Raw genomic sequence first — 24,576 nt, 5'->3', positions numbered from 1 at the left:
TGCAAGCTAGGAAGGATAGAGGAGATGAGTGAACTGTCTTGAAATAAGCAGGTGTGTGGAAATGAGACTGAGATGCTGCTGGCTGAACAAATCCCTGCCATAGCTGACCACGATGAGAACTCAACTCAGAGAAGCAAAGAGACTGAGAACCTTCTTGCTGGGAGGGTGTGATTTCGATACCTGGTGAGATCAGAGCACTCTCATCGTTTGTAAGAAAGGAAAAGAGGGATTGCTTCAGCAGGATTAAAAGAGAGACATCACAGCAACTTCCATCCCTGTCTGACTCCATGCACACTGGAGCTTATAAACTGCAGTTTATTGGAGTTTGGACGTTTTTTTTAAAAGCCTATAAACTCCACTCTATGTTAGCCTATGTGTCCATGCACACATGGACGTTTTTTAGCTTTAATGAGCAGTGGAGTTTATGGGCTTTTTTCTGAACGCCAGAAATTTGCGTTTAAAGTGACGTTTTTCACCACCAAAAAATTACAAACGCCAATAAACGCGCATAAACGCTCATAAACGCTCATAAACACGCGTTAATTAGTGTTCGGCGTTCTATATTTTCAATGCATTGTGGGAGTTTGGAATGCACTGTGGGATTTTTGGAGTGTCCTGTGTGTATTTTTAATAAAAACGCCCATAAACGTTAACGCTCATAAACGCTCATAGACATACTATTACAAAACGCTGTTAAAAGCAGGTTTTTCAACCAACGTTTTCTGCCAGCAATCTGGCGTCCAGAAAAAGGTTTTTTGAGCTTCAGTGTGCATGGAGCCTTAAACTGGACTTTCACTGAATCAGAGCACATGTCCAGAGACTCAGAAGAGGGTGCCCTGGGTTTGTTAAGAGACTAATATCACACAAGTTAATTTGTTGTCTGCTGGGAACTATTATGCTTTCTTCAAGAGGCCCAACTTTGCTAGCCAACTTTTTTTTTCATCGATCACTGGCCGGTGGGACAAAACGGGGACTGTTATAGCAAGTTAGGCCTATCTTTATATACTTTTGCTTGGTAAATGCAGACCAGTTTTGTTATTTACTGAAGAATACTGCAGGTGTTTAACTTTATCGCTCAGAGTAACGCTACTGTTATTATCTTATTGATTGATTGTTTGTATAAGTACACTTGCTAATCATTTCTCTATTTAGACTATGCTTAGCCTAACCAGTTCTTTGAAATACCTCAAGGTGTGTCTGTAAGTGCTGGGTAAGTGGGGTGCGTCATCTTCAGGTGTGCAGAAAAATGATAAAACAATTTAGAGGCTCCTCTGGGGGTAGTGCTACATGTGCAATGGCCGCATGGTAAATGCGCTATTAATGGTGGTCAAAGATATGTCCATAGATGCATAGTAGTCCATTATGCTTTATCTTTGCAGGGAATGAAAGAGGAAGTAAACTCATCAGGGTTTACTTCCTCTTTAAGCCATCAGAGCGAACTTCATCGGGTCTAGCACTTGCTAGATAAACACTCGCTCCTCCCCCACCATGGGCAATGACTTATCCAGGCTTGGTTCACACTACTGCGATGTGATTTTCAGTGTGATTATGTAGTGCGAATTTGAAATGCATCAGAAATCACTGCAGTGTGAACCAGCACTTATTTGGCCAGCATGTCAGATCGATAGTCTTTATTCAGCATTGGTGATTTCACAATGTTGATACTTTACTTTTGGCCCTGCGTTTCGGCAGCAGGCAATAGGGTCGTTGTACGCTGTATACCACTATAACAATATCTATACGCTGACTGCAGCATGCGTACGAATCCTAACTGTTTTAATTGGGAAACAATCTATTAAGGGAAAGGTAAGTATATTATATATTGTTTTACAAGGTGACTTCATTTTAAGGCCCTTTCACACTGATCCGTTTTTAAACAGTTTATCAGTTAGAAAAAGCAAAAGAAAAATGCATGAGAAATGCAGCCCTTTAAATATTATGGAACTCTTCACACCATTCAGTTGCATTAAGTTGTATTTTAAGGCTACTTTAACACTGATCTGTGGCAAAATCGCATTTGCAGTGCATTTTTAACATGACATGTGAATCAAAAGCACTACAGGTGTGTTTTTTGCTGATTTTTCAATTGATTTCAATTAGGAAGTGCATTTTTAAAAGTCCTGTTTGCTGCATTTTTGGTGCACTTTTCAAAACCGCAGCTCCCCTCTGAAATGAATAAGAAATGCATAATAAATCCATCAAAAACTCATTGTGGTTGCTTTTTTGATGCGTTTTTTTGGAGTCACATGTCCATGTTTCACAGCTGCATGCTGGGAGTCAAGCAACCAGAAAACACATGGAAAAATTCCGGAATCGATATGTCTTTGGCACATTTAGTCAACAGAGCAGTGTTAACCACTTCAGCTCCGAAAGGTTTTACTCCCTTTGTGACCAAAGCATTTTTCGCTATTCATCACTGAGCTGACTTTAACTGGCAATTGCACTGTTATGCAACACTGTACGCAAATTAAATTTTTATAATTTTTTTTACAGAGCTTTTTGGTGGCATTTGTTCACCATGGAATTCTTTTATTTTATTGTGAAACAAACGTAAAAACATTTTTGGAGGAAAAAAAACCCTATATTTTCTGATTTCTGTTATAAAGCATATCTAATAAAATACAATTTCTTCATAAATGTATGCCAAGATGTATTTTGCTGCATGTCTTTGGTAAAAAAAAAATCCCAATAAGTGTATATTGATTGGTTTGTGTGAACATTATAGCATCTACAAACTATGGTATATATATCTGAAAATTGATCAATCCTGATGTACTGATGGGATCTCATTTCTTGAGGCCAGAAAACACCAGGAAAGTAAAATTTTACAACCAGTACAACCAAAATTAAAATAAAAATGCGTGGGGGTCCCCCTAAATTCCATACCAGGCCCTTCAAGTCTGGTATGGATATTAAGGGGAACACTGTGCCAAAAATTTTTAAAAAAATGGCATGGGGGGTCCCCCTCAAAGTCCATACCAGACCCTTCAGGTCTGGTATGCATTTTAAGGGGAACCCTGCACCAAATTTTTTTTTAAAAAGGGCGTGGGTCCTCCCAAAAATCCATACCAGACCCTTATCCGAGCACTCAACCTGGCAGGCTGCAGGAAAAGAAGGGGGGACAAGAGAGAGGCCCCTCCCCCTCCTGAACCGTACCAGGCCACATGCCCTCAACACTTGGAGGCTGCTTTGAGGTAGCCCCTCAAAGCACCTTGTGCCCATGTTGATGGGGAGAAGGGCATGGTATGGAATTTAGGGGGACCCTCACGCATTTTTTTTTTAAATTTTGGTTCGGGGTTCCCCTGTGGTGAAATCCCCATGCCATTTTTAGCAATGAACTTTTATGTGTATTGCGGACAGACAATTCATTGTAGCCATGAGTAGTTTTAAATTACTTTTTTTTTTCTTTGGAAATGTCATTTTGCTGTCAGACTGTTCTAAACATGGGAAACATGCGCCCTTTTACAGGCATACTATAGACACCCCCCCTTTCGAACTTACCGCGAACACCTAAAATTGTTTTCTGTTCGGCAAACAGCCAATGTTCAGGTCGAACATGAGTTTGACTCGAACATAAAGCTCATCCCTACTTAGGAGTTTTAATTAGTATGCAATCAGTCAGGCCCTTGCACTACATGGTTTTGGTAAATCTGAAGACAAAAATCTTCAGAAAATCTAATAGTGTGTATGGGGCATTAGAGTCTGCAAAAGATTTGAGACGGGCGTAGGTTCACCTTCCAGCAGGACAGCCACCCTAAACATACAGCAAGAGCTACAATGGAATTATTTAGAACAAAGCATATTCATGTGAATGTCCCAGTCAAAGTCCAGACCTAAATCCAATTGAAAATCTGGGGCAAGACTTGGAAAATTGCTGTTCACAGACACTCTCCATCCAATCTGACAGAGCTTGAGCAAAAAAGAATGGGCAAAAATGTCATTCTTTAGATGTGCAAAGCTGGTAGAGACATCCCCAAAAAGACTTGCCGCTGTAATTGCAGTGAAAGGTGGTTCTACAAAGTATTGACTCAGGGGGGCTGAATATAAATTCAAGCCACACTTTTCACATATTTATTTGTAAAACAAATTGAAAACCATTTATAACTGTCCTTCCACTTCACAATTATGTGCCACGTTGTGTTGGCCTATCACATAAAATCCCAATAAAATACATTTACGTTTTAGGTTGTAACATGACAAAATGTGGAAAATTTCAAGGGGGATGAATACTTTTCAAGCCACTGTACACCATAGTTTGTAGACTGTATAACCTTCCTACAGAACAAAATATACACTGATTTGGGTTATTATCACCAAAGAAATGTGGCAGAATAAGTTTTGCCCTAAATGCATGAAGAGAGGTCATTTATTTGCAAATGTTTATAACAGACACACAGTAAAGAAAAATGTGTTTTTATTTTTTTTAAATTCTGTCTTTTTTCATTTATTTTTAAAAATAAAAAAAACCAGTAGCGATTAAATACCAACAAAAGCAATTGCTATCTGTGTGAACAAAATGATAAAAATGTAGCTTGGGTACAGTATTGCAACGGTGACGAAAATTGGCCTGATCAGGAAGGGGGTAAAAGTGTCCGATATTCAAGTGGTTTAATAATTTTTTTTTTTTACATACTTTCAACAGAGTAGTTCAGTGTCACCAAAGTAACACCATACTACTCTGGGGGGTGGGGGTTATTAGTTTTTTTTTACCTACACTTTGTTAGCTGTTGCAATGGCGATCACATGATCACCGGGCCCAAGTACCAAGAGCCACTGTAGTATGTGTACTGTGGCAGGTCAACAAGTGGTTAAGGAAGTCTTAGCCCACGTAAACACGGTCGGAGATTTTGCCAACCAAATCCGTCGGATTTAGTCCGACGGATTGTGTCTGAAACTGTTGCATACACACGGTCGGGCCAAGTTGGCGAAAAATCCGATCTTTCAGAATGTGATGACGTAATTTTGTTACGATGGGACTACATTCAGGCTAGTAGCCAATAGCTTTGATGTAGGAATTTGATCTGAGCATGCTCTACACATGATCGGAACATGTTGGAAATTTGGATCGGACGGAGATTCGGATGGAATCAGTCCAATGCATACCACACACAGTCGGATTATCTGACGACGCGGTCCAATAAGACTCATTCCGACAGATTCTCCGACCGTGTGTACAAGGGCTTATGCCGTGTACACATGATCGCACGTTTCCGACAACAAAATCCGTGGGATTTTTTCCGACGGATGTTGGCTCAAACTTGTCTTGCATACACACGGTCACACAATGTTGTCGGAAATTCCGAACATCAAGAGCGCAGTATACTAATCAGTACTCCACAGCTGCTGTACACTTCCAGTGAATTCACCTCATCATACAACATTCAAAATAAAATGAAAAATATAGGTGCAGCGCTATTAATCTATCATGTAAAATATCCAGTGATATAAAATTATATTCAAATAAATCAATCAATCTATATAATAATGTGTTCAATTAAGGTTCATATGCTGAAGCTTTTCTGCGTTGAATTATCGTGACTTCTCAATTATTGTGACTTCGCAATTCATATATCATCCACTACTCTGCAAATTGTGTCTTCAGCAGATTATGTGCACACCTTCACCATACCTGCTCCCCTCATTCATGAGTCAGAAAGACTCAAAACAATTCCTTTCTTTCAGCTATGGTCTCATCGCTTCCACATCTGACCAGCTACTCTGTATCCACTTTCCAATCAGAAGCCTCCCAGGGGGATCACAAGAAACATCTCTCATATGTACTGCCCCACTGCTTTTCTCCTTTCACACCAGCGTTATTACTTGGTATTCCTGATAGGATATGACTCCACATTCATGCAACAATAAATAGAGGATACATAGTGCTCTCCGTTTGCAACATTTATTAGACTGCCCCAATTAAATAACACAAGATATTCAGTTGAAACCAGCTCTGTATAGTCCTGCTCACCACTGTGGCTGTGTGACCTCACTGGCTCAGCTCTTCCCCTTGTAAGTGTTTTTAATTGGGGCAGTTTAATAAATGTTGCAAACGGAGAGCACTATGTGTCCTCTATTTATTGTTGCATGAATGTGGAGCCATATCCTATCAGTAAAACCATAGCTGAAAGAAAGAAAGGAATTGTTTTGAGTCTTTCTGACTCATGTATGAGGTGAGCAGGTATAACAGCTGGTGAAGGTGTGCGCATAATCTGCTGAAGCCACGATTTGCACAGTGGTAGAGGATATATAAATTCACAATAATTGAGAAGTCACAATAATTCAACACAGAAAAGTTTCAGCATATGAACTTTAATTGAACACATTATTATATAGATTTATTTATTTGAATATAATTTGATATCACTGGATATTTCACATAATAGATTAGTAGCGCTGCACTTATATTTTTCGTTTTATTTTTAAGTATTGAGTAATATATTTTGGTTATGAACATTGCAAACCAATAAAGTGCCGCGCCCATTTTTTTGCCAAAATCCTATGCTTTGTGTGTATTTTTATATGGTTGTATCTGGGAAATATGGGGGTGGGCAGGTGTAGCTTGCGGTCACAAGTCAGTGACAGCTCCGCCAGAACATTCTGAGGTCACTAATGTAAGGGGGCAGTGAATAAAATAATGTAAGGGGGTACTGATATAAAGGTTCCCCCTTATATGATTAACACTCTGTCACATACCTGGTGGAGATCGAGCTATAGAGGGGCTTCTTTTGCACCTCCTGTCCAATGCCCATGATAAAGATGACAGGGAGTGTAGGACACAGAGTGGCATGAGGGCTGGTATAGCAGGTGGCACCAGCTTGGGCTTGACAGGAACCCGATGGCCAGACAGGCACTGGGAACTGGAACTCCGTGATGCTTGATCAGTAGGCAGGAGCTTAGCCGAAACAGGGTCATCAACAGCTGGGCAGTGCAGGTACAGGAACATAACACTGAAGCAGGAACAGGATACAAGCCAGGTTCAATACACAGTCGGGCAGCAAGGTACAAGAGCATAAGGCAGGAGCAGAGTCAAACACAGGCCGGGGTCACAAGTCCAGAAAAGAGTTCAGGTAAAGCTGGGTCAATACAGGTAGGCAGGAAATGGATCAGGACACAGGCAAACAGGAACAAGCTGAAAGACCATTCAGCAATGCGTTCATATCATTTCTTGGTTTAAATAGGCCCCCTGGTGCCAGTACATGCATGTGTGTGCTCGCACATGTGCAAATACATGTTTTATCTTGTGCACGCTTGCTAATGCGTGTTTGTTTTTTGGACTTCTCTCACACACCCCCTTTCCTTAGTGTATTCACTCTGCGGAAGGGTGACTTTGGTCATCAGAGCCCCCTCCCCCCACATCAAAGTTCCCGGCATTCCCCTTTACATCAGAGTCTGCAGGATTCCCCCTTACAGTGCAAGGGGGAACTCTGCGGCGGACCCTGATCTAAAGTGAAACTCTGATGTAAAGGGCAATGCTGCAGACCCTGATGTAAGCGGGAACTCTGATGTAAAGGGGAATGCAGTGGACTCCGATGTAAGGTGGTCTCTGGTGACCTCCCTCTTACATCAGAGTTCTCCCCTTATGCCGCGTACACATGATTTGAGTTTTCCTCTGAAAAATCTTTGATGGTTTTTCAGACGGAATTCCACTCAAGCTTGGCTTGCATAGACACACAAAAGATCTCTGAGCTTTAGACCGTCAAGAATGCGGTGACGTACAACACTACTACGAGCCGAGAAAATGAAGTTCAATGCTTCTGAGTCAAATTGTTTCCGAGCATGCGTAGGAATCTTGCGCATCGGAATTGCTACAGACGATTGGAATTTCGGTTGGAAAAATAGAGAACCTGCTCTCAATCTTTTGCTGGCGGGAATTCCACCAGCAAAAGTCCGATGAAGCATACACACGGTCGGAATATCTGACCAAAATCTCTCATCGGAATTTTTCTGGTGGGATTTCTGATCGTGTGTACGGGGCTTTAGGTCGTGGGCTGCAGCATTCCCTTTTACATAAGAGTTCCCATGCACTGTAAAGGGGTATCCTGCAGACTCTGATATATGGGGGAACTCTGTGCTGGCTGGGTTATATTAACCCCTTCCCGCCGAGCGTATGCCGGGATGATGCCCGCAGCTGCAGGCATCATCCTAGTACCATTGTTTAGAGCGGGCGATTGGCTTTCCGAGGATAACAACCGATGCGGCTAGAAGCCGCTCGATTGTTATCCCGGAGGAGCAGGAGGGGACGCCCCCCCCTCCCACCGCTCTTCCCAGACCTCCCGGTGGCACTGGAGAGCCGACTGACAATCCGTGTCTTCCGGCAGCTAGTGGCAGAGTGGAACAAAGCCGGAAACGGCTTTGTTCTAGTCTCCTTGATGTAAACACGGAAGCGATGTCACAACGTCACTTCCTGTTTACTTGGTTGCCAATGACGATGATTTTAAAAAATTTACAGTATTCAGATACACCGTTTTGGGCGATCTGAATACTTTGAAGTGTAAAGGAGGGATTGGGGGTCTTTTAGACCCCGGATCCCTCCATAAAGAGTACCTGTCACCACCTATTACTGTCACAAGGGATGTTTACATTCCTTGTGACAGCAATAAAAGTGATCAATTTTTTTTTTAAACACAATTTAGTAATATAAAAATAAATAAAATAAATAAGAAAAAAAATTCAAACCGCTCCGTCACTGCGATCTTGCGCAGCAAAGAAAACGCATACGGAATTCGCGCCTGCATATGTAAACGATGTTCAAATCACACATGTGAGGTATCACCACAATCGTCAGAGTGAGAGCAATAATTCTAGCACTAGACCTCCTCTGTAACTCTAACCGGGTAACCGTAAACATTTTTTAAAGTGTCACCTATGGAGAATTTTAAGTACCAAAATTTGTCGCCATTCCACGAATGCGTGCAATTATAAAGCGTGACATTTTGGTATCTCTTTACTTGGCGTAACATCATCTTTCACATTATACAAACAAATTGGGATAACTATACTGTTTTGTTTTTTTTAATTCATGAAAGTGTCCCTTTTCCCAAAAAATTGCGTTTAAAACACCGCTGCACAAATACCGTGTGACATAATATATTGCAAAAATCGCCATTTTTATTCTCTAGATTCTCTGCTAAAAAAAAATTATATATATATATATATATATATATATATATATATACAATGTTTGGAGGTTATAAGTAATTTTCTAGCAAAAAATAGGAATTTTAACTTGTAAGCACCAAAAGTCAGAAATAGGCTTAGTCATGAAAGGGTTAATCTGACCTTCATATAAGTGGAAAAATATGTTTTTTGTTTATCTTAAACACGTTACTAATAGCACTAGCTACGTGTTTATAGTTTAAATATTGATATTTGCACTGATTAGCAGGAAAATGGCCATTTTAGGTACTTTTTTTGCAGTGTCAGTAAAAAAATGCGGTTCTGTCAGTAAATTGCATGATTGTTTGCCAGTAAATAATTGGTGCCTTTCATAAATTTCACCTCAGGGAATTGCCAACACTGGATGTGACAGGAAATCCCCCCAATGGGACCCAGGTAACAAAAAAAAACACCAATGCTTTTATTTTATTCCAAACAAAAAAAACTTTTGGCCTCCTATACACGGTTCTGCTTTTGTTCATTTGAGGTGCTTTTTATTTATTTATTTTTACATTTTTTTTATTACCTAAAGCACAAAACTCGTTCTTTTGGATATGAAAGGAAGACAGACATTGTCGGGGAAGATGAGAGCTGCAGCCAGCCCCACCCCTCGAGGGGAAAGGGTTAAGTTTGCCGACACTCCCGAGCGCGCCTCCCCGCGCTCTCTGCCTATGTGGCGCGCACCGGGAGCGCGCCCAGCAGGGGACGGGTCACCTCTCCGTAGCAGAGCCGCGGGGACGCGCACGGGCCAATCGAGACGCGGTGACGTCACGGGGAGAGAGCTGGAGCCTCACCCAGGTTGGGCTGGTGGCGCTGTGTGTCCCGAGCGGAGGAGGACAAGCGGGAGGCGGCGGGGCCCATTGAGGAGAGGGTGAGTGGACTGAGGGGATGCCTGTACACGGAGAGAACCCGCCGGGGGGAGGAGGGAGGTAGGTTTATGGGGGGGAACAGGGTGGGGAATGGAGGGGCTGGGCCCAGGCACTGTACTAAAGAGGCTGCCTGCTGAGGAGATGTCCTCCTTCCTAGGGAACTCTTTGTGGGTGAAGGGAGACACAATGGGTAGACATGACAGGGCTGTGGACATGGAGGGGCTGGGCAGTGGTGGAAGTAATTGTCTGCATACTTGCAGTGTTGGTCATGGCATTGCTCTGTGTGTAAGGGAGATAGGAGAAGAGAGCTGAGGGCCAGCTACATGGGTAGTCCTGTCATCTGCAGTGTGCCTTTGTGACAAGGCACCCTCCTCAGCTGATGCCACCACAAGTCTGTGTGTGAGGAGCCCACCAGGTCTGCCTTACAGGGTCAGTGAAGGTGAGGCGGGCAACTTTAGGGCTGGGATGCCAAGGCAGAAACAACAAGCAGCTGTTAATTATGGCTTCTCCCCCCCCCCTCCTCTCTGTTAAAGTTCCTCTAAATGGAAGATGTCTTCTGCAGGAACTGATGCAGGCACTGGGGGGACCCGAAGCACTGATTGGCTCAGGCAACCCAGCCCTGACACTGGGCTGCTCTATTAACCGCTTCAGTGCCTGGGGCTCCGTCACTGCATTGGTTGGTATGAACGCAGGGACCAATACCAGCCGATGAGCAACTTTCACCGCAGACTAAATCCACAAAGCTCACGCGATAAGCATCTGGATTTAAAGCAAAGTGACAGTTATTGTTAGTTGAGTCTAATGTAAGCTCTAACGAGCAGGGCCCTCTGATTCCTCTTGTCTTGTATTGTAATGTCTACCCCCCAATGTTGTAAAGCGCTGCGTAAACTGTCGGCGATATATAAATCCTGTATAATAATAATGTAAAAATGACAGTCACGTGTCTTAAAGTGGAGCTTTAGTCAGAAAATGAAGTCCTGCTAGATCACTTCAGGCTGGTATAGCTATGTAAAACATTAAATATAAGGGCCTATACTGTTTAACCACTTCAGTACCGGGCCTATTCTGGCACTTCTCTCCTACATGTAAAAATCATCATTTTTTTTTTTTAGCAGACACCCTAGGGAATGAAATGGCGTTCATTGCAACTTTTTATCATGTTTTATCTTGAGCGGTATTTGCACAATCATTTTTCAAACGCCTTTTTTTTTTTTTTTTGGAAAAAAAAAAGTTTCATGAATTAAAAAAAAAAATAACAAAACAGTAAAGTTAGTTAGCCCAATCATTTTTTTTATTATTTTTTTTTTTTTTTTTTTTTAGTATAATGTGAAAGATGATGTCACACCAAGTAAATAGATGCCTAACATGTCACACTTTCAAATTGTGCACAATTTTAAAGCGCCAAACTTTGGTACTTAAAAAATCTCCATAGGCGACGTTTTGAAATTTTTTAAAGGTTACCAGTTTAGAGTTACAGAGGAGTTCTAGTGCTAGAATTGTTGCTCGCTCTCTAACGCACGCGGCGATACCTCCCATGTGTGGCTTGAACAGCATTTATATATGTGGTCGGGACTTGCGTGTGTGTTTCTGAACGCGAGCTACTGGGACAGGGGCGTTTTAATTTTTTTCTTATTTTTGTTTTCCTTTTTTATTTTTACACTTTTTTATTTTATTTTTTTACATTTTTTTTTTTTTTTATCACTTTTATTCCTATTACAAGGAAGGTAAACATGCCTTGTAATAGGAATCTATGTGACAGGTCCTCTTTATGGAGAGATGTGGGGTCAATAAGACCTCACATCTCTCCTCCAGGCTGGAAAGCATGAGATCAAGAAAAAAATAATCCACCAATTTCATGCTGAGAGCCGTGATCACGGCTTTGTTTACCGCGGCCTCCGACGGTCATAGAAGTAAACTAGTGACCACATGGTCACCGGAATTCTCTATTGTCGTCATCCGACGCCCCTCCTGTCACCTATAAGAATGATCAAGTGGTGGAACTGCCGCTACAATCATTCTTAGCCTGCACAGGATCGCCGGCTGGGAAGAATATCTGGTGCCTGTAGTTGCAGGCATCATTCAGATATCCCTGCACAAAGTCAAGGACGTCATATGATGCCCTAAAGTATTGAAGTGGTTTAAATTCACTGCTCTGCACATGCTCAGTTGCTCTTATCTTTAGGGACAACTATGTTTTTAGAGGTCGAGCTGCTGATGGCCTTAAAGCGGAATTAGATATTTTTATATATATAAAAAAAAAAAATGCCTATACATGCTCTGTAATGGTTTTGCACAGAGCAGCCCCAATCCTCCTCATCTGGGGTCCCCCACTTGAACTGCAGAGCCGCCCTCTTCATCAAGTGCCTGCCCCCCCCCCTGGAAAGCCTCTTACCCTGGGTACACTTGTGTAGTCTTGCTCCTGAGTCCCACTACTGCGTCCATTGACTCGTGGATTTTATTGACAATCTGTCCAATGAGGAGAGAGACAGCAGCTGGAGTCGCTGCACTCGTGCATATTGCTGGATCGGGCCCAGGTAAGAAAGGGGGGGGGGGGGGGGGTCTGGGAGTAAGCTGCAGTACAGAAGGTTTTTCACCTTAATGCATTAAAACAGATTCAGACTGCTGCGATGCGAGAACCTCACCGGCGGTTCACACTGCCCTATGCGAACCACTGCGAGTGTCAATAGAAAGTTAATCACACCCCCAGATCAGTTCGCATATCGTAGTGCAAACTGTAAATTTGGACAGGAATCGGATCGCATGGGTGTGAAAGCTAGGGGTGCACCGAATTTAAATTTTGGTACCATAAATTAAGGTTGCACTAGGTTCGAAAACGGATACCGAAAATGACAGTTTTAAAAAAATATTTATATTTTTATATATAATTGTATTCAACTTTTTAATATAATTAAATAAATATGAATTTATTGTTGGCCATTATTGGCACCTTTTAGTGCAAGAAAGGTCAAGAAAATTGCAGTCTGCAGTCTCTAACCATCTCTTGTCTCACGTCTGCAATCTCTTAAACTCTAATGCCCTGTATGCACGGTTGGACTTTCCCACGGAAAATGTGCGATCAGACTGTGTTGTCGGAAATTCTGATCATGTGTGGGCTCCATCTGACGTTTTCCATTGGAATTTTTGAGATCTGGATCTTAAATGTTCTGACAACAAAATCCAATCGTTTAAATTCCGATCGTGTGTAGATAATTTCGACGCACAAAGTGCCACGCATGCTCAGAATAAATTACAAGATGAAAACTATTGTCTACTGGCCTCTTTATAGTCCCCTTGTATGTGTTGTACATCACCTTGTTCTGAACGATCTGATTTTCCGACAAACTTTGTGCGACCGTTTGTATGCAAGACAAGTTTGGGCCAAAATCTGTTGGAAAAAAAATCTGGCAAATTTTTGTCGTTGGATTGTCCGACCGTGTGTACAGGGCATTACACTTAATGACATGATACAAGAGATGAATGCAGCCTCGCCAGTGTCCAACAGCCTCACTAGTGCCTGGGCCCAGCAGCCCCACCAGTGCCCATCATATGCAGCCTGCCTGTGCCCAGCAGCCCCACCAATGCCCATCATATGCAGCATGCCAGTGCCCAGCAGCCTCACCACTCCCCATCATATGCAGCCCACCAGTGCCCGTCATATGCTGCTTGCCAGTGCTCAGCAGCCCCACCAGTGCCCATCATATGCAGCCTGCCTGTGCCCGCATCAGCAGCATTCTCCATGTGTCACGGAGCTGGATTTGAATTGCCCGGGCCTCAGTGACAATGTGCCGCCTCCTGTAATTACATCACGCTGATTCAATGGCCTACCATTGGATCAGTGTGCCGTCTATCACAGGAGGCGGGACACTGTTACTACGGCCGGGCACGCCAGAATGACACTCCTGCAATGGGCAGTACCAGGGGCGGACCACGCCCCCTTTCGGTATTGGCTATTTTTTTTTTTATTCGGCCAAATGAAAAAACAAATATTTGGCCGATAACTTTCAGCAGCCGAAATTTTCTCTGGTGAACACCCATGTGATCTGATTTTGGTGCGGACCAAAAATAGTTATGCACATTTTTGGCCGGATGCAAATTCAGCCAAACAATATGTATGGCTAAATTCGCATCGCAAAGACATCGCATGTGATTTGCACAGTGGTGCGAATCACATGCGATGTCTGCCATTGCAGCGGTGTGAATCAGCAGTTAGGGTGAAAAACTTTGGGGCTTTAGAACCACTTTAAACTCTTCTATCCTTTACAGCAGTGGTTCTCAATCCTGTCCTCGTACTAAGTAACAGTAACAGGCCATGTTTGCAAGTTTTTCTTTATCTTGCACAGGTGCTTTAAAACTGAGGAGTCAATGGCTTGGTGTTTTAGCTAAGAGAAATTCCCAAAACATGGCCTGTTGTGGGTACTTGAGGAATGGGCTGAGAACCACTGCATTACAGCCAAGGAAGTTGCTTCTGTTTGATTTGCCACTGTTATGGTGCTGCACATGTGATCAGTTATGACGCCAGCCATTTGATAGTTTGACTGTTTGATTAAGCACACAATCAAATGTGGCAGTTGGTAATCCCAATATTCCAGGAATGTAACACTTTTTTTAAACCATTAAATCTACGTGTTTAATTCCGCTTTATGATTTACTGCTTTTCAGGGACTCTGGGCTGCAGCAAAATGGCAGCCTCCAGCAAGAAGAATCATGAACAATGTTGGAGGCAATTTTGCCCTGGTTCTCACCGGTGCAACATTGAAATTGTGCTACTTCAGCGCGATATCAAAACCAAACCGTGCAATTTGCACTACCAATTTCATTGTGACTTCATTTTTTTTTTTTTTTTTTTTTAGCAAAGACCCTGGAGAATACAATGGCGGTCATTGCAACTTTTTATCTTGCACAGTATTTGCGCAGCAATTTTTCAAATGTCTTTTTTTTGGAAAATGGTTTCATGCTTTTAAAAAAACAAAACGTTAAAGTGAGCCCAATTTTTTTGCGTAATGTAAAGGATGAAGTTATGCCGACTAAATAGATACCTGACATGGCATGCTTCAAAATAGCACACGCTCGTAGAAAGGCGCCAAACTTCGCTACTTAAAAATCCCCATAGTCAACGCTTTAAACGCTTTAAAATTTTCTACAGGTCACATGTTTAGAGTTAGAGGAGGGCTAGAATTATTGCTCTCAATCTAAGGTTCGCAGCGACACCTCACATGTGGTTTGAACACAGAGTTCATATGTGGGCGGGGCTTACATGTGTGTTCGCTTCTGCGTGTGAGCACATGGGGACAAGGGCACTTGGAAAATTTTAGTTTGACGCTTTAAAATTTTTTTTTTATTCCTATTACAAGGAATGTAAACATCCCTTGTAATGGGAATATGGCATGATCGGTCCTTTATTACAGTGAGATATGGGGTCAGTAAGACCCCACATCTCCCCACTTGGCTCGGACAGCTGAAATAATAAAACAACGATCTCGGCTTCCCAGCCAAGGAGGCGCCGTTTGTTTGAAGGCTGGGTGTGATGTCATAACCTCGTGCCTGACCTCCGAACGATCCTAGAGACTCCGGCGACCATCTGGTCTGCCAGAAATCTCTATGGCAAAAATCCAGAGGCGGCAGATCCGTTCTCTGATTCACCGATGGCAGTGGTGAGTCGGTAGAAGCACCTGTAGCTGCCAGGCATCATTCAGCTATACCCCCACAAAGTCAAGGACTTCATATGACGGCCGGCGGTGGGCAAGCGGTTATTGTGGGATGTATGTTCCTTGCTAAAGAACATTGTTTTATGTTATGGGTAAAGTTCCGCTTAAAAAAAAAAAAAAAAAAAAAAAAACTTTTTGTTTAAAGTTTTATGAATTTGGCCTTCTGGCCGAGTTGCCAGAAGAAACATTAGACGTAGAACATCAAATCGTATTTTACAAGGATCCCTTCGATACTTTAGATCTGTTTAATGTAGCAAAGAGAGGTGTGGATAAGTTTTGCCCATTTGAAGAGATTCAGTCATTGGTTTCATAATGTACAGATGCATGTAATTGTTCTTCTTTGCTTTTTTTTTTTTTAAATAATATTCAGTTTTCCTTTAGATTTACCAAAACCATACAATATGAGGTCAAACTAAACACTTTCAATGTGTATGTAATCAGGAAGGCCTTTGCACTACATCTAAGGGTCCTTTCACACGGGGCGGATCAGTTCTGATCCGCCCCGTGGATATCCGTTTGCTCAGCGGGGATCACTCCGCCGATCCCCGCTGAGCAGGGAGATGACAGCTCCGTCTCTGCACACTGCGCAGGGACGGACCTGTCACAGCGCCGCTCTCCCCTATGGGAGATCGGGTGACGACGGACCGCAGTGCCCGTCATCACCCGATCCGATCCGCAGACGGATGGAAAAATTGCTTTTTCCTCCGTCACACTTTTTCGGATCGGAGCGGGTCGGATGTCAGCGGACATGTCACCGCTGACATCCGACGCTCCATAGATCTCTATGGAGCACCCGTTCAGGTCCGCCTGAAAAACTGACAGGCGGGCCTGAACGGCACGTCAGTGTGCAAGAGGCCTTAAGGAAATAGAATATGAAAATTGTATGATGTTTGAGCATCTTAAAGCTTTAAAAAAAAAAAAATCCTAAGAGCTGAATAGAAACTTGTCAGCCAATCGGATACAGCCACTGCCTGGGTAAATTCCCAGCTGTGAACCACAATAGCCACAGGAGATTTATCCATCTGCACTGTGTAGTGTGGATAGAGGAATCTGTTTGATTTTTATTTTAATTAATTAAAATTTTTTTTTTTCCATTTCGTTTTAACCACTTGCCGACCACTGCATGCCGATATACAGCGGCACAATGGCAACGGTGGTCAAATGGACATACCTGTACGCCCCCTTTAATTGGTGGGGCTAGCAGACGCGTGCACCCGCCTCATGCAGTGTGCCCGCGGGACGATGGTCCCAAAATAGTGTCCAAAGTGTCCGATGTGTCTGCCATGTCGTCGCAGTCACGTTAGAAATCACAGATCGCCGCCATTACTAATAAAAAAAATTAATAAAAATGCTATAAAACTATCCCCTATTTTGTAGACTCATAACATTTGCGCAAACCAATCAGTATACGCTTATTGTGTTTTACCAAAAATATGTAGAAGAATACATATTGGCCTAAACTGAGGAAAAAAAGTAGTTTTTTATATATTTTTGGGGGATATTTATTATAGCAAAAAGTAAAAAATATTGATTTTTTCTTCAAAATTGTCGCTTCTTTTTTGTTTATAGCACAAAAAAAAATCGCAGAAGTGATCAAATGCTACCAAAGGATAAAAAGGACGTCAATTTTGTTTGGGTACAGCGTCACACGACCACGCACTTGTCAGTTAAAGCGACAAAGTGCCGAATTGCAAAAAGTGCTCTGATCAGGAAGGGGGTCAAATCTTCCAGGGCTGAAGTGGTTAAGGTTATTTTTTTTATTTAACCCAGCGGGCTGAGGAAAAAAAAAACAGAGGAGCTTGCTCAACTATGCAAAAGAGGCTGCCTGTTTATTCCTTTGGAATCGCTTCCCTCTGTAACTGAGGTAGCGAGATGTCTCTCCCATCCCTAGCAATGCATAGAGGTTCAGCAGCGTTCAGGCCAATGACAGCGTGACATCTCGCTGTGTCTGGCTACAGAGGGAGCGAGTCCATGGGAACAGACAGGCAGGCTCTTTAGCGATCCTGCCACTAACAATTTATCTCCAGCGGCAGAATCGCCCATCTGACATCAGCCTAAATATTATTTGAGAAATGAGCGCCACCTAAACTCTGCACAGGAAGAGGTTTCTGTGCAAAAATCCCTCCTCCCCTCTGTGGCCTGCAAAGGGAAGGAAGAAACACTGCACTGCAAAAATATTCAGTTTCTGCTAGTTTTACCAAGAACTCAAATGGTTGAGAAATGTAAGCAATATTTTCTTAATTTAGTAGTCTTCTCTACATTTTGTGCAGATTCTATGCCCAGTGTTTACTATTGCCCTAATCTGAGTTTCTAAGAAATCACTAATTTGCTAAATGGAGAGATAGCCGTTGATAACAGCATTGGTTTTAAAAAGAATAATTTCATTGCTTTATTAGTGTTTTTTTTTTTTTTTTTAGGAAATGTGTTTAGTTGTCTGTTGGTAACATAAACCTGTCATAAGTGCAGTATGTGGGCTGCCATTGGTGACTGCCTTGTGAAAATGGTGCCTGACTGAGTGTTATGCCGATCATTTCTTTCTGAGTCACTGATGTGAATCAAATATGACAGAAAAGTCAGGTCAATGACTAAAAAGCATGCAAAAGAAATGCATTGACGTGGAAACCTTGTCTTTCTGCAAATGACAATTAAATCCATTGAAGTGCTAGCCATCACCATTTATTTTTTTTCTGTGATTTTCTCTAATTTTGGTGATGGCATCTCTTTAATTTGAAAAACACTCACCAAAAGTGTAGTTTGAAGACACCAGTGATCTGTTGCACCAGGCACTCAACATTATGCTTCTTCCTAGAAAATGAAGGCTGATTATAAACCCGCCTGGTATACAGAATTCCAATTTTGCTACAGTTTTCTAGTGCAGGTTAAAATATGCAAATTTGCTTCCAAATGGTTGTTGTGGGCACTGGGTTCCTTAAAGAGGGAGTCCCACCGAATTATTATTTTTATTTTTTTTGTCAGCAGCTACAAATACTGCAGCTGCTGACTTTTAAATTAAGGACACTCACCTGTCTCCGGGTCCAGCGTTGTCGGCACCTGAGGCCGAACCACCCCTCGGTCCTCGGATGCTGCTGTCGCCCAATTTCGGTATGAGAATCAGGAAATTAAGCCTTGCGGCTTCACTTCCCGGTTCCCTACTGCGCATGCCCTAGCATGCGCTAGAGAATGATCCGCGCTGTCTCTGGGACCCGTGTGTGTCTATGCCCGGAAGTGGGTGCAAATACCTGTTTTAGACAGGTATCTGCACCCCCCTCCCTCCTGAAAGGTGCTGAATGTGACACGGGGGGGGGGGGGGGGGGGGTTTCCGAAAAGCAGAGGTTCAATTTTTGTGTGAACCTCCGCTTTAAAGTAGAATTCCAGCCTAGACCTAACTAGTCTTAAAAATGTTCCCTCCCCCTCCTAACACCAATGCTGACTAATCTTTGTAATAAAGATGCACACTCACTGGCCACTTTATTAGGTACACTTTGCTAGTACCGGGTTGGACCCCCTTTTGCCTTCAGAACTGCTAATTCTTCATGGCATAGATTCAACAAGGTGTTGGAAACATTCCTGAGATTTTGGTCCATATCGACATGATGGCATCACACAGTTGCTGCAGATTTGTTGGCTGCACATCCATGATGCGAATCTCCCATTCCACCATCCCAAAGGTTCTCTATTGGATTGAGTTCTGGAGGCCATTGGAGTACAGTGATCTCATTGTCATGTTTAAGAAACCAGTGGTGAGATGATTTGAGCTTTGCAACATGGTGTGTTATTCTGCTGGAAGTTGCCATCAGAAGATGGGTACGCTGTAGTCATAATGGGATGGACATGGTCAGCAACAATACTCAGGTAACCTATGCTCAATTGCTATTAAGGGGCCCAAAGTGTGCCAAAACAATAAATATCACCCGCACCATTGCATCACCAGCCCTGATCCATTGATACAAGGAACGATGGATCCATACTTTCATGTTGTTAATGCCAAATTCTGACCCTACCATCTGAATGTCGCAGCTGAAATTGAGACCAGGCAATGTTTTTCCAATCTTCTATTGTCCAATTTTGTTGAGCCTGCACAAACTTTAGCTTCAGTTTCCTGTTCTTAGGAGACAGGAGTGGCACCCAGTGTGATTTTCTGCTTCATGGTTTGATGTGTTGTGTGTTCAGAGATGGTATTCTACATACCTTGGTTGTAGTGAATAGTAATTTAAGTTAGGCCTCATGCACACGAGACGCAGGTGAAAACTATCCACAAAAAAAGCTGAAACGTGCGTTTTGCTGTGTTTAGCCGCGTTTGCGTTTATAAAGATAACATCATGTAGACCCTCCCCAAGCTCTCAAAGCATGTTTTTTTAACTATTTCTGCTATTTTGATCAGAGTGAGCAGCAGCAGCATAGAGAGCAGTTGTACACTTGCATTTGCCTCTCTTTCTGTGGCATATATTTTGAAATGGATCCCATATTGAATATATGTCAGGAAATGTTGCTCTTGATGAGACATCAACGTTGTCGCAAATTTCGTGAGAGGTCCAGAGTCGATATTGGACCCATCCGTTGATGGGACAGCGAATGTCTGTTGGATATTTCACAAACCTGACAAGTCGGGTTACAAAATGTCATTCTGTGATGCAGAAAAGTTCCACAGTGTCTGCATACCGAATTTGGGGGTTCCTGGCAATAAGTGGCCCCAAGATATGGGCCCCCAAAGTCGGGTTACAAAATGTCATTCTCTGATGCAGAAAAGTGCATGACATTTTGCGACCCGAATTTGGGGCCCCCTATCTCGGGTTCTATAGGAACCTCAAATTTTGATATGTTGTAGGGCTTCCTGGCAATAAATGGCCCCAAGATATGGGCCCCCAAAAACGGGTTACAAAATGTAATTCTCAGATCATATTTGAGTTTTCAGGTCCAAAAAATTGGGTTCCTTTAAAAACGCTTATAAACGCAAACGCGGGTGCTGCGTTTTGCGTCTGAAATGTGGAAATTTTTGCGTCTGAACCCATTTTTTTGCTTCTGGAAAAACGAGGTTAAACGCAACTGCATAAAAACGGCAAAAAACGAGACTGTGTGCATGGACACATAGGATAACATTGAATGCGTTCAGGGGCAGTAGAAAAGTGTCCAACTGCATCTGAAAACGCGTTTAAAGCGGGAGTCCGCCCCTTTCCGCAGAGAGCTATCCCGGAAGTGGGTGCAGAATACCTGTACTGTACAGGTATCTGCACCCCCCTCCCCCCTGAAAGGTGCCAATTGTGGCGCCGGAGGGGGGCAGGGTTCCGATGAGCGGAGGTCCACTTTAGGGTGGACCTCCGCTTTAACTGCGTCTCGTGTGCATGAAGCCTTACTGTTGCCTGTCTTTCTTCATCTTGAACCATTCACCTCTGACATCAACAAGGCATTTTCCTCCACACAACTGCTTCATTGGATATTTTATCTTTTTCAAACCATTCTCTGTAAACCCTAGAGATGGTTGTGTGTGAAAATCCCAGCAGATCAGCAGTTTGTGAAATAATCAATCCAGCCTGTCTGACACCAACAACCATGCCAAATTCAGTCGCTTAAATCCCCTTTCTTCCCTATTCTGATGCTTAGTTTGAACTTCAGCAAGTTGTCTTCACCACATCTAGATGCCTGAATGCATTGAGTTGCTGGCATTTGATTGGCTGATTAGCAGTTTGTGTTACCAAGCAATTGAACAGGTGTACCTAATAAAGTGGCCTGTGAGTGTATATTTGCCTATTTTATACCTGTTGCAGTCTGGTCATGTGATCTGGGTCCCCAGTGTCAACCAGTGGCAGCTGCAGGGAGTGCAGGAAATGCTACAATGGCTGGGACATGGGAGCCTTTGACGTCACTGCTCCCAGCCATTTTCAAGTGCTCTCTTCAATTGCCAACGCCGAGAATCGCGTGCCTGGAGTGGGCTGCAAATAAGTATGTTTGGTTTTGCACATCTCTTTTTGTTTTTTTTACATGGGTTAATCAGCATAGGTGTTCGGAGGAGGAAGGAAGGGACATTTTTAAACCTAGTTGGGTTTAGGCCGGAATTCTACTTTAAGGTTATGTTTAGACAGATGCTAAAATAGTTGTTTGACAGGTGTTTGCTGACCCCTGCCAAATGCTCCCTGAACATTGGCTGCATTCACACCTGGACGTTTTGTAGCTTGAAGCTCAGAGATCCTCAACAGTTAAATTCCCATTTATTTGAATGGCCCCTGTGCATGCTCGAATGTGAACAGGGGCTATTGAAATGAATGGGATTTCGCTAGTTGGGTGCCTTCAAACTAAGGTGTAAATGCAGCCTTTAGTCCCTGTTCAAACTGCTGCACAGCATTGGCAACACATTCATTTGAATGGGCTGCCTAACTCCTAAAAAAAGGTGCAAGTAGTATTTTTTGTAAAACAGATGGTAGTATGTTGCCACATACCCAGCCATGCACACCAGTTGGCAAGGTTGTGCAGATAGCTGCAGCATAATGTTTTGAACAAGCCCTCGAACAAATTGGGCATCTGAAAGTATTATTAAAAAATAATCAAATAACTAAGACTTTAGTATCAAACACATTACCTGCTCTCCTGTCCCCTCCCACTTTCCAAGTGTCCTTATAGGAAGCCGCTCAGCCCCACTCCCTCCTTGTAGAATTTGACAGCTGATGAGTCCTGCTACTGCGCCTCTGTCCTGTGAGGAAAGACAGACCAGCACAGCCAGACAGGCACAGCGCTGAATCGAGAAGGACTCGTATAAAGGGGGCGATGTAAGTGCTAGGACATTTTCTCTAGCGGGTAACGCCACTTTCGTGGGGGGAAAAATAGCAAATGGGGGGGGGGAATAAATATATATATTTTTATACAGTTGTGACTCAAGTGATATTGTATTGGATGTTATTAAAAAAAATTACCTTTCTTTTTCAATCTTTAGCTCTGTTATTTTCGGTATTATGCAATATGGCTACCGATTGAAGCTTCAGCCACCAATTGAGGAAAGTTTTGACAGAAGACGATCAAACGTTTTTCGGCTCATATTTTGTTGGATCTTGCAGATTTGTCACTTCAGGGAGTCTTGTAATTCGATGTAAACCTCCCTGTTTAACAGCTGTTAAGATATAATGTATCTTTATATTGGAGAAGATTTCAGTGTGTTGCTGTAATTCAATATTGCTCAGGATGTTTGTATTTCATTATGTTGCAAAACTCTGTCAGAGAGCAAAATATTTTTAAAGTAGTATGAAAGTCTAAACGCTTTTTACCTTTAGGGTCCTTTCACACGGGGCGGATCAGTTCTGATCCGCCCCGTGGATGTCCGTTTGCTCAGCGGGGATCACTCCGCCGATCCCCGCTGAGCAGGGAGATGACAGCTCCGTCTCTGCACACTGCGCAGGGACGGACCTGTCACAGCGCCGCTCTCCCCTATGGGAGATCGGATGACGACGGACCGCAGTGCCCGTCGTCATCCGATCCGATCCACAGACGGATGGAAAAATTGCTTTTTCCTCCGTCACACTTTTTCGGATCGGAGCGGGTCGGATGTCAGCGGACATGTCACCGCTGACATCCGACGCTCCATAGAGCTCTATGGAGCACCCGTTCAGGTCCGCCTGAAAAACTGACAGGCGGGCCTGAACGGATCGTCAGTGTGAAAGGGGCCTAATGCATTCTTTGCATCAAGGTAAAAAAACAAAACAAAACAAAAAAAATCACCCCACTACCTGTCCTACCCGCTCTGTCCCTAAACTGCGCTGGTCACCTCACTTCCCTGTTTCACAGGAGAAAAGGAGGGCAGCTAGGCTACTGTTGCCATCAAATTCCTGTGAGGAGCAAGCAGGGGCGTGCCTTTACAGTGCTTTGTGTGTCTACGAGGAGACATGACTCAGCGTGGGACCCAACAGGGGCACCCAAGCAGCGGTTTGCTACAGGAGGCACACCAACAAGGGGAGGAGCCTACAGCACCAGCAGGAACTGGTAGAAGAGAAAGGCAAAGTTTCTATGCAATATTGTTGCAGGTAGGCAAGTGTTAACCTTTTTTTTTTTTTTTTCCCGCTTTCATCATGCCCAACAATAAAATATTCTATTGTTCATTGTGTGTCAAAGATCAAATATCTATTGGCTTCCCTATTCCCATAATAAAATGAACCCTTTCCGTGTATATATATATATATATATATATATATATATATATATATATATATATATATATATATATATTATAATTTTTTATATAATTTTGCTTTCATGGTAACAGCAGCTTTTTAAAATTCCTAATACTGTGTTGTAAAGTGACTGCAGCCTCCTCACTGCCTTTAAAGAGGATTGAAACTGTCCCTCTGCTGGCAGTGACATTTTTTTTTTTACATCTTCTATGATACAGTTTTTTCACTTTGAAATTGACAGTGTACTAGTTATAGGTTCTAAAGTCAGAAGTTTTTTTTTTTTTCCATCTTAACAAAACAAAACAAAACACACACCTGTGTGCAGCAGCCCCGCTAATGCTTACCTGAGCCCCATCTTGATCCATGTTGCACAAGAGTCACAAGAGTCTCCGTTGTCCATGAGAGAGAGGGAGCGGGGCCGGGCCACTGCTGTCTGAATGGTGCCCCCTTAGCAAGGGGCTTGTGGTAGGGCCACTTGGGGGGGGGCGCTCCAGGAGTGCCAGCGGGGGACCCGAGTAGAGAAGGATCTGGGCTGCTCTGTGCCAAACCACAAAGTATAGCATGTTTATTTTTAGACAAAAAAAATGTACTTTATGATCACTTAAATATATACTCCTAAGGGCTCTTGCACACAGGCTGACTTGAACCTGTTCAGCATTATTGCCCCCATATATATCCCCTGCCCAGGTGCAGCAT

The 24,576-nt window shown here is 43.0% G+C and overlaps 1 protein-coding gene across 1 annotated transcript in view; it reads left to right on the top strand.

Moving 5' to 3' along the window:
• Window positions 1-9,870: 9,870 nt before the first annotated feature.
• RAP1B (RAP1B, member of RAS oncogene family) overlaps window positions 9,871-24,576 on the top strand; it is a 115,109-nt gene continuing 100,403 nt past the window's right edge. The window contains exon 1 of the mRNA XM_077469214.1: window positions 9,871-10,027. The gene's annotated coding sequence lies outside the window, so the exon portion shown is untranslated. The remainder of the gene's footprint in view (window positions 10,028-24,576) is intronic.

The sequence above is a fragment of the Lithobates pipiens genome, unplaced genomic scaffold (genome assembly GCF_037356315.1).
Source record: "Lithobates pipiens isolate NorthernLeopardFrog02 unplaced genomic scaffold, aLitPip1_a1.2 Scaffold_8, whole genome shotgun sequence".
NCBI lineage: Eukaryota > Metazoa > Chordata > Amphibia > Anura > Ranidae > Lithobates > Lithobates pipiens.
Note: the sequence above shows the minus strand (reverse complement) of the source record. Positions and strands in the feature narration are given on the sequence as shown.